The 12,636-nt window shown below is 55.9% G+C and overlaps 1 protein-coding gene across 11 annotated transcripts in view; it reads left to right on the top strand.

Annotated features, from left to right (window-relative positions):
• TNS1 (tensin 1) overlaps positions 1–12,636 on the top strand; it is a 216,272-nt gene that overhangs the window by 67,960 nt on the left and 135,676 nt on the right. Inside the window, exon 1 of one of the 11 annotated variants that reach the window (XM_027567270.1) lies at positions 692–908. The exons of 9 other annotated variants lie outside the window; for them this stretch is intronic. The gene's annotated coding sequence lies outside the window, so the exon portion shown is untranslated. Of the gene's footprint in view, positions 1–691; positions 909–12,636 lie in introns of those variants that run through there. One more of the 11 variants, XM_027567258.1, reaches the window with a different exon arrangement.

The following is a 12,636-nucleotide window of genomic DNA, read 5'->3' as shown; positions in this document are numbered from 1 at the left end:
TCTGTCTCTCCCTCCATCAATCCATCTTATTTTTTAAATATTTTTCAAAGAGAGTTGAAGCGTGCATTTCACTAACTAGAGTTCAATTCAAATCACTTTGAATATACAGTCATAAATGTCCTAACTCAGCCCAGAGGAAAAAAGCCAGGGTTGTTATCCCACATTTGACAGAGAAAAAAACAAAAGCTGGTTCAGAAGTGAGATTCTAGGTCTCCAGTCACAAAATGAGTTGGAAACAGTATAAAGCAGGGCGGTTTACAAAAGTTGGGAGTTGCTATTATTATTACTGTCTCATCAACCATCCTTTCTCCACCCAGTAGCTCTTGGGCCATTTGTCTGCTGTTGTGTCTCTTCCATGGGGGAGGGGAGGGTGGGGTTTCTGGACTTCTTGGCATCTTGCCCCCTCTCCCCACCTCTGCCCCGGAAACCCCTCTGCCCCTCCCTGCAGGTCCCCAGGGAGACTGCTGAGCCGGCGGCTGAAGGAGGGGGCAGGCCACTCTTCTTGGCATCCCTTGCCCCAGGCATACGTGCCCTGACTCCCAGCCGCTCTGCCGGGGAGCTGGGCCTGAGTGTCCTGGACGAGTGCTTCAGGGGTTAAAGGAGGCTGCGGGCGGACCGCTGGCCGGCTCTGGGAAGGGGGAAGGAGGAGGCGGTGCGCCGGTAGCCCGCCCGCCTCCGCTGGGGGAGGGAGCCGGGCGAGCAGCGCCCTCGCTCAGTTGCTCCCAGCAGTGGCCCTGGGACCGGCTCCGCTCCCTGCGCCCGCTCCCCGCCTGGACACAAGGCTCACTCACGCCCTCCTCTCGGCAACCAGCTTCTTGCCAGCCACAGCTGCGGCCCCATCACTGCCCACCGCCCCCGTCCTGTGAGCCCAGACACCCATCCCGCCCAGTGACTCCTCTACCGGAAAGGTGAGCGTGGGGTGTGCGCAGTGTTTGTGAGTGTGTGCAGCGGGCTGCCGGCCCCGATGCTGTCAGGACCACCCGTCAGGGTACGAATTAGGGGAGCGGGGAGTCGGTTCGCCTGGTCACATGCCTCTGGGCTCAGTGGCCCGTCCTGGCCATCATGTCAGTCCCCTGCCGCCGTCAGTGTCTGGTTCTGGCAGGGATGTCTGGGGCGCGGTTGCCAGTCAGAAGGAGTTTTGTTTCCTGGAGAAGTTGCTGGTGTCAGTGGCTGCTTGAGACCGAGGCCAGCAGGGACTAGTGAGGAGGACTCGCTGACTGAGGCAGGCGGGAGGTCAGGGTATTCAGTCTCCAGGGTCCCTTCCCCTGCCTGCTTTCTGTCACGGAGAGGACTGAGATGTAGGCAGCTTTTTCTCTCTGTTTCTTCCCCTGCCACTGGCTGGAGCTGTTACTGGGTACCTTTTCCCCCCTTGGGGCTCTTCTTCCTCTCATATCTCATCCCCCGGGGGCGGGGCGGGGTGGCCACGGTGGAGAATGAGGGTCTGGCAGGCCCACATCTCATGGGTCACTGCTTCTTTGCCCATGGGCACAGCCTGGCATGAGTGCCTCCTGCCTCCCTCCCCCAACCAGCAGCTCCTACTCCTTTCTCACCCCTCTGGGCAGAAATAGCTAATCCAGGTGGTTAATGAACAGACACACACAGGTGCCTTTTAACCGCCCCCCCCCCTCCGCCTCCCCCGTCCCCACTGCTCTCTCTGGGCCCTGACCCTGTGTGCCACCCCTTCCCAAGCCCGAGCATCCATACAGAGCTAACTTCAGGGTCTGTTCTCCACCCCTCCTTCAGGACCAGAGCCAGGACTGCCTGCCCAGATGTTTTTAGGTTGGCTACTCTCTTAGAAGACGGAACTGGGAGGGTGGTGACCGAGGGGTGACCCACTGTGTTCTCAAGTCAGTCTCCCTCCAGAATGCGTGTTGGGTAGGAGAGGAGCTGGTTTGACCAGAGCAGAACAGACGGCTGTGGAGCGAGGCTAAGAGAGATGGCTGGAGATGAGGGTTCTATAGCCTTCGGGGAACAAGAATTTCTCTTCTGGGAGCCCCAGAGTGCCTTCTGTGTGGCCCAGCCAAGCCAGGGGTTCGAGAAGGTGGAGAGGGAACACCCTTGAGTCTCTGCTGGGCCCCTTCCTGAAGCTGCCTGGGTGGGGTGGGGACCATTGTGGTCAGGCTTGGCCTTAAGTTGCTTCCACTCCTGCCAGTGGGCGGCTGCTCCTGTCTCCCCCACCTTGGCTTTCCCCCCAGGACCTCAAAACTTGCTACATCTTAAGGCATCCTCTGCCCCGAACTCTCTGGCCTAGGGATGGGGGAAGGAGGCCCTGGGCCTGGCTCTGGATGGGGAGCCTGCTGGGAGAGCTGTCAGTGGGATCAGTGCTGCGGTTACGGCTTAGGGTTGGCCTTGACTCTGCTGTCCCGCAGAGGGTCTGGAGTGGAGACAGTGGGCTAGAGCCTAGGAGGGTCTCAGCCAGGCCAGTAGAACTGAAGCCAGGACTTTGATCTGGAGCTGAGAAGTCTTGGGTGGCGGAGGAGGCAACCTGGGAACCAACCCCTGTTTCCAGACCTCTGGCCTTGAACCCTCCTGGCCCTTCTTCCTGATCCCTCATCCCAGACTTCACACTTCACTTCCCCCAAAGCCCCAGTTCAGAGTCTCCCACGGCGGTGGGGCGGGGGGAGGTGCTATTGTGTCTGGAACTGTGAAAACAGGGGGCTGGAGTGGGGCTGGGGTATATGGGGAACAGAGGAGTTCAGAGACGAGGTTACTGTTTGGTGACCATCTTCTCATTGCTGAGGGACTGTGGCTGAAGCTTTGGAGTTTGGGAACTCTCAGTGTCCTGTTTCTTTTGAAGTAAGAATAGGAAGCAAGGGGGCAGAATGGATTTTTGTTTGGTGAAGGAAGCTTAGGTCTGTTTAACGTAGGGCTTTCCTAACAAGCTTAGCAGGTCAGTGGGAGAAAGGGCTGCCTTGTAAGGTAGTGAGCTTCCCGTCCAGGGAGGAGTTCGGACAGAAGCTGGACAACAGATTCCTGAGCTGGGATGTGGTTAGAAGGGATGACCTTGAAGGTCTCTGGGGATGCTGAGGTCCTGGGATCCTTGGAGTCGGGGAATTCTCTGACACTGGGGTCAGGGAGCAGGAAGGCAGTGGCCTCTGGCCTGGGGCGTGGGCACTGGCAGGACTTCTCAGGGTCCTCCTTCTCTCTGCCAGTGTTTGGGGAACAGCGAACCTGATGCTCTGCCTTCACACCCATTGCTCACCAGCCCACCACGTTGTCCCAGCTGCTTCCTGCAAAGATTCTGAGTTTCTTCCTATTCCTCGTGTCCTGCTCCTTGCCTTGCCCTGCCGGTTAATCCCACAAGGGTTGGAGCGGACCTGTGGGCTCAGGACATGGTGTGCAATGGAGGGGACCCGTGCCCCTCTGCAGCTAGAGCTCACTTCCTGCCCTGAGATCTAACTGGGGGCAGTGGAGGGGCAGAGAAGTGTGCTAGTATGGGTAGTTTGAGCTCCTCCCCAGTTTGTCCCCTACTGGAAAAAGGGGCCTCCCCAGCCTGCCTGGCGCTGGTAGGCAGTGGAGCCAAGATCTTGCGAAAAACGCAGGGGTTGTACTTCTCTGAGCCTCAGTTTCTGAATTTGTAAAATAATACCGGTTTGGGGTTGTCGGGGCAGCTAGAAGTGGTTTGTGTAACTAACAGCTGGAGGTGCAAGCCAAGAGAGTTGTTCTAGGGCCTCTCTGGGGTGTGGGAGGAACTGGCCACCTGCTCCCCCCACACCAGCCTCTCCAGACCTGTTTTCCAAGGTTAGGGGTGGCAGGGGGAGGGAGGTCCTTGAGAACAGAGAGGTGAAGTTCAGTGGGGGTGGGGCTCAAGATTTCTGAGCACCAAACCCTGGGAACCTTGGGCTTCCCCTGATGGAGTGTCAAGGTGGGCTTCTGGGCTGGGCTCTGGACCCACGCTGGGTGTCCCAGCCTGCCTCTCTTTGCAGCCCCTCCTCTCTGGATGGCCTATGAGCCCTTTTCTCCTTAGTGCGTGCATGCATGCTCAGTCCCGTCTGACTCTTTTTGACCCCATGGACTGTAGTCCACCAGGCTTCTCTGTCCGTGAAATTTCCCAGGCAAGAATATTGGAGTGGGTTGCCATTTCCTTCTCCAGGGGCTGAACCGGCATCTCCTGCATTGGCAGGCAAATTCTTTATCCCTGAGCCACCTGGGAAGCCTCTTTCTTCTTAGTGGGAGACTGAAGGAGGAGGGTCCTGGCTTTGACAGAGGATGAAATCCTTGCTAATGTCTGACTTCAGCACCTCGGGACCTGATGAGGCTGCTTAATTAGGACCCATCTTCCTCTGGTCTGATAAAGACCAATTCGAGGGGCAGGAGGTGAGGGGCTGGAGATGTCAGCTTGGAGCTGGGGTGGCTGTCAAAGGGTTTCAGGTGCAGCCGCTCTGGCTTCTTGGCTTATTTCTGGGGTCCCTAGTCTCTTTCATTCCAGAAAGGGAAACAGGCCCAGTTGAGGGATAGTGCTGAAGTGGGGCAGAGGAAAGCCCTCCCAATCACTAGACTCAGAAAAAAGCAAATCAGAAATGAATGCGGTGCTGCAGGAGGGAGAGAGTGGTTTGGGGAGACTGGAGGGACTTCCTGTGTACTGTCCCCACCCCCTATGGTGCTGGTCTTAGCTTTCAAAGTTATTAGGCTTGCAGAGGTGTGGGTACCAGTGAGCTGGAACGAGGGTAGTGGGGGTGGCAGGGCTGCCAGCCTTGCGGTCCATGCCACCCCCCAGGTGTCCCTCCATTATGCACGGTCACTCGTGCCCTCGCCTCCTTCCTAATCTTCAGTCTCCTGAAACTCTTTCCCGTGGGATGGGTTGGGGGACTGGTGGAGGCCTTCAGAAGGTGCAGCTGGGTCCCTGGCCAGCTCTCTCACCCAGGTTGGTGACCCTGGCCATCTTTCTTCTCTTCCACACTTTGGTTTCCCTCCGGGAGGGTGGTTGGTCTCCGTGGAGTGGGAACTTGGGTGGGGTGGGGGTGGTAGGTGGGCCCAAGCCAGTCCCTGGCGCTGCCTCCTCCAGGGTTTATCTGGTCGCTCTAATCCCTGCCTTTTTAGGGCTGGAAGCCTGTAGCTTGGGCCTGGGTGTTCTTGGAGGCAGACAGGGACTGGCCCAGGAGGGCGGAGTCCCAGGGAGCTGGTGAGGCACGAGGTGCTACAGGAGGGCCAAATCCTGTCCATCTGCCACTGTGGGGAAGGGCCCCCGTCCCAGGTCAGGTCCCCTGGAAATTCCTAGGCGTTCTCCAGCAGAGAATACGGGGGTCCCCCAATTTCCTAGCCCTTGCAGGCTTCCTCTGTGCTCACCTGTCTTCTTGCTGATTACAAGCTCCTTGAGGGCAGGCCTGTGCCTTTTGCCTCCCTGGTGATGCTGGCTGTACCTGGCAGAATGCTGCTTAACATGAACCGATGGACTAATGGGCTCAGGGGACAGTTTTAGATAGCTTAAAACATTTTAAGTTTATTCTTTAATGTAATTTTTAAAGGTCACACTCCATGTACAGTTATTACAAAATAGTGGCTATTTTCCATGTTGTACAATACATCCTTGTAGCCTACCTTACACCCAATAGCTTGTAACTCCCACTTCCCTGCACTTATTCTCTAGCACCCCCCGCCTGCCCCCTGGCCCCCCCCCCCGCAAACACACACACTGGTAACCACTAGTTTCTTCTCTGTATCTGTGAGTCTTGCTTCTTTTTTTGTTCTGTTCACGAGGTCGTTGCATTTTTTAGATTCCACATAAAAGTGACATCACACAGTATTTGTCTTTCCCTGTCTGACTTATTTCACTTAGTATAATGCCCTTGCCAGTTTTAATGATAATTTCTGCTCCATGGTTTGTTTGTGAGGATCAGATGAGTTAGTTTCTTGAAATCACTTTGAACAGTGCCTGGCACATAGTAAGTGCTCAATAAATATTAGTGATTATTATTATTATTATTGGTGGTGGGGGTGGTGGTATTATTCTCGGTGCCCAACTCTGGGTTGGCTCTTTTCTCTCCTGTTGCGGCTGTTCCAGCCCTAAGACAGGGAGGGTTATGGGCCCAGAGAGTGGAGGAGATAGTGGCACTGTTTTCCCTTGAGGGGTCCTAGCCTCAGAGCCTAGAGAAGAGATTTTCTTTCCCTGCCTAACTCTCTCTGTGTGACTGAGGGGAGGTGGGAGATAAGGGAGCCTCTCCAGGCTTTCTCTGCCCAGGGAGCTCTGTTTACGGAGGACTCTGAGAAAGCTGCCATCACTGTAAACAAGATGCGTTATTATAAACCAGCCCAGTTTCCCCTTCTTGGCTCCCATCCCATTTGTTGATGAGAGTCACCGGATCAGAGACTCCCAGGCTGAGCAAGGATGTGGCCTGGCCTCCAGGCAGGCTCCCCTTGACCATGGGCTACATGCATAGCGGTAGCATCTATATTTTAAAAGTGGGATTCCCCCAGTAATGCTGCAAGTTGCTGCGTCTCACGCCCTCTAAGTTGCTGCGTCTTACGCCCTCTAAGTTGCTGTGTCTCACGCCCTCTAAGTTGCTTGTCTCATGCCCTCTAGGTCTCTCCGAGGTCTAACCTGCATCCCTCTCGCTGTAGCCTTAGTTCCATCCCCTGTTGGTAGGAGGTGGGGGAGAACCACGCCCAGCCCTTCCTGTCTGCCTTGAAGCTGGCAGCTCTGACCCCCTGGTGGCAGTTGCAGGCTCCTGGTCATGCTCTTTCTCCATCTCAGGCCTCTCTTGGGGTCATCTGCTTTCCAGCGCCCCCGATGTTCCTCATTAGTCAGGGTCAGCCCTCAAGACCTGCCACATACACCCTCCACCTGGTCCTGGTTCCCACCCAGGGAGGCTGAGGTTGCTCCAGGTCAGGGGGTGGGGAGAGGGGGTGTGGAGTGTGTGTGAGCTCTGTTTCCGGACCCCTGGCCCGCCCAGTTGCAGCTGTAAAAGGCATTAAGCAATTTTTTTTTTTTTGAAGAAAGAATAGGCTTGGGCTGATGATGATGACAGCTGGGGAGGGTTTCTGAGTTCAGCCTGGCCCTATCTGTCTTCCCTGTCTTAGCCCCTGCTCATTTCTGTCCCATTTCTAGGCCATTGCTCATCTAGAGGAGGGGCTCACCGTTGACCTTTGACCTCAATCAGACCTGAGCAGTCACTTGGGCTCTGACAACCCTTTATGGGGAACAGCCTGTGGGTTCAGCATGGGGCTTGATCCTGGGATGGGGCTGCCCAGGGGCAGGCAGGGGGCTTCAAGGGACATGTAAGGAAGGGTTCCTGCCTTGGAGTTCCTGTGGCCGAGGGTGGTCGGAGAGCAAGGCACCTGCCTCTTCCTGCACTTGGGAGCAGTCCCTTCCCTTGCTGGGCCCGGTGTCCTCATCTGTAGGAAAGAGGGCTGGAGAGATGCTGGGCTGGAGGAGTCTGTGAGTCCACGTCCCTTCCGAAGCCTCCCCTGGTCCCAGGCTTTGAACTTCACCTTGGATTGACCTTGCTTCCCTCCCCCAACCCCCAACCCTGTCCCCACCTCTGGCAGTCGCTGGCAGGAAGTCCTGCTGATTAGGGCCCTAATCACCGGCTGAGACTCCCAGAAACAGCCAAGCTGGTAGAGCAGAGAGGGACCACCAGGCCAGAAAGGCAGAAGCATGGGGAGCAGCCCCCAGTCAGGAGAGACATGAACTGGGGTGGTGGCTGTGACTAGGGGGTGCTAGATGCCTGTGCGGGGTTGGGGGTTGGCTCTTTGGGCCTGGGCAGTGCCCTGGACTCTCTGCCAAGGCGGTGTGGCAATGGCTGAGTGCAGCTGGGCACACTTAAAGCTTTCTGGGTGTCAGCCCTCTACCAGGCAGAGTGCCAGGGATATGTGTGGGGCTGGAAAGGCCAGGGAGGCATGCTCTGGTAGGACGCAAAGGGGAATCGCTGGAGGGTCTCTGCAGCAGGCAGGGGGTGTATCAAGCAGGAAGGAGTGCACATGAGGTGATAGAATGGAGAAAATTTTGGAGAAGAGGTGCTGTTTGAGATGGGTTTTGAAGGTTGAGAAGGAGTTCTGCAGGAAGGAAAAGGGACAAAGGCTTCTTTGGGCATGAGGGGAGGCCTGCACAAAGGCACAGGGGCATGCTGTAATGATGGATGAAATAATCGCTCCAGCCGCGTGTCAGAGTCCGGCTTTGGTGTTCCTCCTAACTCTGCTGCTTACTAGCTGCCTGACCTTGGGCCAAGCCTCAGTATCTGCATCTGTAAAATGGGGTTAACATGCAATCTCATAGAGTTGTGGTGGGCATGAAATGAGATCGTACTTGTGAAGTGCCCGCTTGAGAGGCTCAGTGCCTGGCACAGGCCAAGCCCACAGAAAGTGGTTTGTGTGGGGAAGGCTAACTTTGGGGGAGCCTGGAGGTGTTGCCTGGGGCTCAACTGTAGGGGGTTTACTAGGTGAGGTTAAAGAGGGAAGTGGCAGAGGGCTTTGACAGAGAAGAAACACAAAGAGATGGTGATTTGGGCACCTGAGAAGGCCAGACTGGGCCAGGGAGACTGGGGACAGGTCCCAAGGCCAGCCTCCTGGGGTCCCCGGGCTGGGAAACCCTCCCCTGAATCACTTCACGCCTCTGGGCTTCTTTCCCACGTGCTGTCTTCCTCTCCGGGGTCAGAAGGCTGGGGAGGCACTGAGGTCTTCCTGGGCCATCTTTCGGGCCAGAAGAGAGCCTGGGCACGGCTTCACACAGGAACGGATGGACAGACTGCAGCAGGCGGGAGTGAGGGTAGACGGTTGGCAGCTCCCATTTCTAAAGAGTTATGCAAGAGAGACTCCTGTAGAAGGTGTTATTTACCCAGTAGGTGCTCACACATGACCAAGGGCGTCCCCTGGTCAGGTGGAGGCAGTGGTGTCCCATCTGACCGTCAGTGGACCGGTGAGTGTCTGATGGGCTGCCTGTCCAGAGCTAAGAGGAAGGTTGAGTGTCGCAGAGGCTGGGTGCTCTGCGACTGTGCGGAGGAGGTAGCAAGGATTTCAGGAGCTTTAACTTCCTGAAGTGAGGTCCTGTCCCTAGGGCGGAGTGGCATGGAGGTCAAGACCACATACCCTGCAGCTGCACTGTCTGGGTTTGAATCCTGAGACCACCTCCTGCAGGCTGTGTGCCTGCCGGCCACTTATCTAACCTGCCAGGGCTTCAGTTTACTTAACTGTGAAATGTGGGCACCAGAAAGATCTGTGTCCTATGGACATATTGCACGTGTGCATGCTAAGTTGCTTCAGTCGTGTCCAACTTTGTGTGTCCCTATAGACTGTAGGCTCCTCTGTCCATGAGATTCTCTGGGCAAGAATTCTGGAGTGGGGGACCTGTGGTTATTATTACTATTATTGTTATTACCACTTTTGGTGCAGAGGGAGGGAGTGGGGCAGGGGCTTCTTGGCAGCCATGAGAGGAACCACCCAGAGGGAGGTGAGGGGAGCGCAAGAGATAGATGGAGGCTTTGAAGAATCCTTGGTGCCTTGTGAGTTGCTTGCGATGCCACACAGGGCCCTGCTTGTGCTGTGGCCAGCTGAGCTGAGCAGAGCGTGGGAGCGGAGGCAGCAGCCAGGCCTGGATTCCCGGCTGTAGTCCTGGGAGAGCAGGGGAGAGCCGGGGCGAGGGGTGGGGGAGGAGAGGTGAGCAGAGAGGAGGCCAGGACTATCCCTAGTCCCCAGCTGAGACCCGAGGAATTCTTTCCATCATCTCTTGCCAGAGGTCCTGACCTTTTTTTAGCTCCAGGGCCTTTGGAAGGCTTGTGGTCCAGTCTCCCTGCTTCCTGGGCAGCCTGTTTCTGATGCCCCTTCCCTGTTAGAAAGTGATTGCTCTGCATGAACTACTGTCTGGCTGCAGTTCCTTTGGGCTGGAGGAGCAGTCTGGTGGGAGGAGCAGCTGCTTTGCAACAGGAGGGAGAGAGGGTAAACATCAGGGCCCTGCCCTGAGTTGGGGCAGGGGAAGGGTTGGCTGGAGGGACTGATGGCAGGGGGATTCAGATGGCCTGTTTCTAGTCCCTCTTTGGCACTGTGTGACTTTGGGAAAATCACTTCCCCTCTCTGGGCTTCAGTTTCCTCATTTATGAAAGGAGAGGGTGTAGCTAGAGTTCTTGATTTCTAATTGGTGTTGAAATTCTGCAAATCCATGGCTCTTTCTGAACAGAGAGGTCCTTGCTCTTAGGGCTCTGGGAAGAGCTGGCACAAAGGTGCCAGGGTCTGGCACAGAGGTGCAGGCCCTGGAGGGTCTTTAAGCATCTACTGAGAAGCCTGCTGAGATGCTGGGGAGGTCCCTTCCAGCCCTGGCATTAGAAGATTCTTTGCCCAGTGACCACTCCTCAGCTCCATTTCTTGGAACAGAGCAGAGGGCAACAGCTGTCTTGAGTTGAGGGGCCAGAGCTTCTGGGTCTCTGTCCCACTCTTTAAGGTAGGGACGCGCTGGCAGGATGAGAGCTGGTGGAGTAAGAGAGGGAGCTAGGCAGATCTGCCAGCTCCTCCTTGGTCATGCTTAGGGGACAGTGGGAGTAAGTGATGTGCTTAGCGAGGGCGTACAGAGAGGAGTGAGTAACAGTTGTGAGTAATGGCTGAGTGTGTCTGTTGGGCAGGTGGCTCTTAGACTGTACAGAGCTGTCCAGGGCTCCGGAAATGCTCTCTGGAGGCCCAGCCACTGAGTCACGGCAGCCTGAGCTCCACAGCCCCTGCCCTCCTTAGGAGCCCGGTGTCCCTCGTTTCCTGGAGCTTAGCAGCTGCAGGCCTGCATCCCCTGCCCCTTTGCCTCTCCTGTGTTTTTCTGCACTAGCCCCTCCCACCACCTATACCTCCACCCCGCTTTGACCCCATAGCTGCCCTGTTTTGTCTTCAAATCACCCTGGTGACTTGATCGCCTGAAGGAGTATAGATTTTTTATTCTAGCTGTCCTGCGTTTGAGTGCCAGCTCAACTGTTCAGAAGTGAGTGGTCTTGGGCAGCTTAACTTTTCTGGTTGAGTTTCAGTGGTCACATATGGAGGAACGAAGTGTTGCTTTTTGTGCATATTGCTGAAAGGGTTAAATGTGATACTGTGTCTGAAGTAAATGGTACCCGGTAGGTTTTCAGATAAAGCAGTTGTCCCATAAGCCCTGAACTTTGTTTTGCTCCTCCTTAGCACCTCCACCTCCAAAATTCCTGCTTCCACATCTTCATCGCATCGTTCTCAGGATGCTTATCTTCTAGTTGGATCTGCCCCATCGTTCGTACATATGCCGTCCTGTTTCTGCCATCTCGTATCCAGCTTCCATCAGTGTGCCCTACACAGCCCCTCGCCTCCCCACCCCTGCAACCTGCTGTAGCGGAAGGATGCCCAGGGCTCAGGTGGTCCTGGTGAGTCCGAGGGGAAAGTGTCACTTGTCCTGCCTCAGTGGGTGGGCAGGCTCCTGTGGGCACCTCACGCCGCCCACCTCTGCCGGTTCATGCTCAGCCCTCCCCACTGTCTGCCCACGTGGGTCATTTCCCCTTCTGGCTTCCTGAAGTCAGCTGAGCTCAGGGCTGTGCAGACTGCCCCTGCCAGGGGGTGTGTTCCCGTCTGTGAGGCTCTGCTTGGGGTGGGGCACGGAGGGGGCACCAGGGAGTGATTCTGCATCTGGGCCTGACAGTGGTCCTGTGACGTGTGGGTGCGCTGTGTGTGCCTCCGGGCATCTGAGCTCTGTGCAGTGTCTCTGGGTCCCCGGAGCCTCTATCTGATGTGGGCTCTCTCTCCTGTGTATTGAAAACCTGCCTGTGTTTTACCAGCCAGATAGAGCCCGGTCTTCCGCTGCCCCTGCCCCTCTCTCCACCCCCTCTTCCTTTCAGACCTGGTTTTGGATGCAGATGCGTGCATCTTGAAGGGCCTCCCGGGGAACAAGGAAACATTGAGGGGAGGGGGGAGTGGATATGCGTCAGATGGAGCCCGAACAATGCTGGTGACAGCCAGGCCTCCGCTGGCCTTCAGTGCTGGCCTGGCTTCAAGTCTCTGCTGCTGGCTAATTGGGATCGGTAAGGGGCTTCCTGTGACTGGGCCACAGATGGATTTAAAGGAGCTGCGGGAGCTGGACTGCCCTGCCCTGGGGACCTCCTGCCCCTGGGGCCCCTGGAGCAGTCCATCAGAGCAGATGGGGCTCCAGAACACCAGCCTTGACACGCACTAATTGTGCGGAACCACCACACCGGCTCCTCCTGCTGCTGCCATCTGTGGCCCAGGGGTTTTCTACATGAGTGAATTTTCAGATAGTTGAAGCTTAGGCCATGTAACAGTTGGACGTGCAAAGAAAAAAGTTGAATTGTTTTGATGGTAATCTTTTGCATTGTGTTATACTGCTCCGAGCTCTGACTTAAGGTAGATTCCTCTTATTCTGTTATTGTTCCTCAGTTTTGACCTCTATAAGGTGGGCCTATGAACAGAACCTAGGTCACAGGGTTCAAGAGAAGATTACGTGAGTTGCAACACATCAAATGCGCATGGTACACCCTGTACATTTGCTCACCTATAAATGAAGGCGCTGAGGCATGGAGAGGTGCAGGAACCGCGTCCAGCTCACATGGAAAGGGGCTAACGTTTTCCAAGCATGTGCTGTGTTCCAGGCATTTTTACTTGTGTCATCTCAGTCAGCTTTATTTTGTCCTCCCAACCAGTGGTAAAGAACTTGGCTGCCAGTGCAAGAGATGTAAGAAACATGGGTTCGAT

The sequence above is a fragment of the Bos indicus x Bos taurus genome, chromosome 2, assembly GCF_003369695.1.
Source record: "Bos indicus x Bos taurus breed Angus x Brahman F1 hybrid chromosome 2, Bos_hybrid_MaternalHap_v2.0, whole genome shotgun sequence".
NCBI lineage: Eukaryota > Metazoa > Chordata > Mammalia > Artiodactyla > Bovidae > Bos > Bos indicus x Bos taurus.
This window is presented reverse-complemented; position numbering and strand designations above follow the sequence as displayed.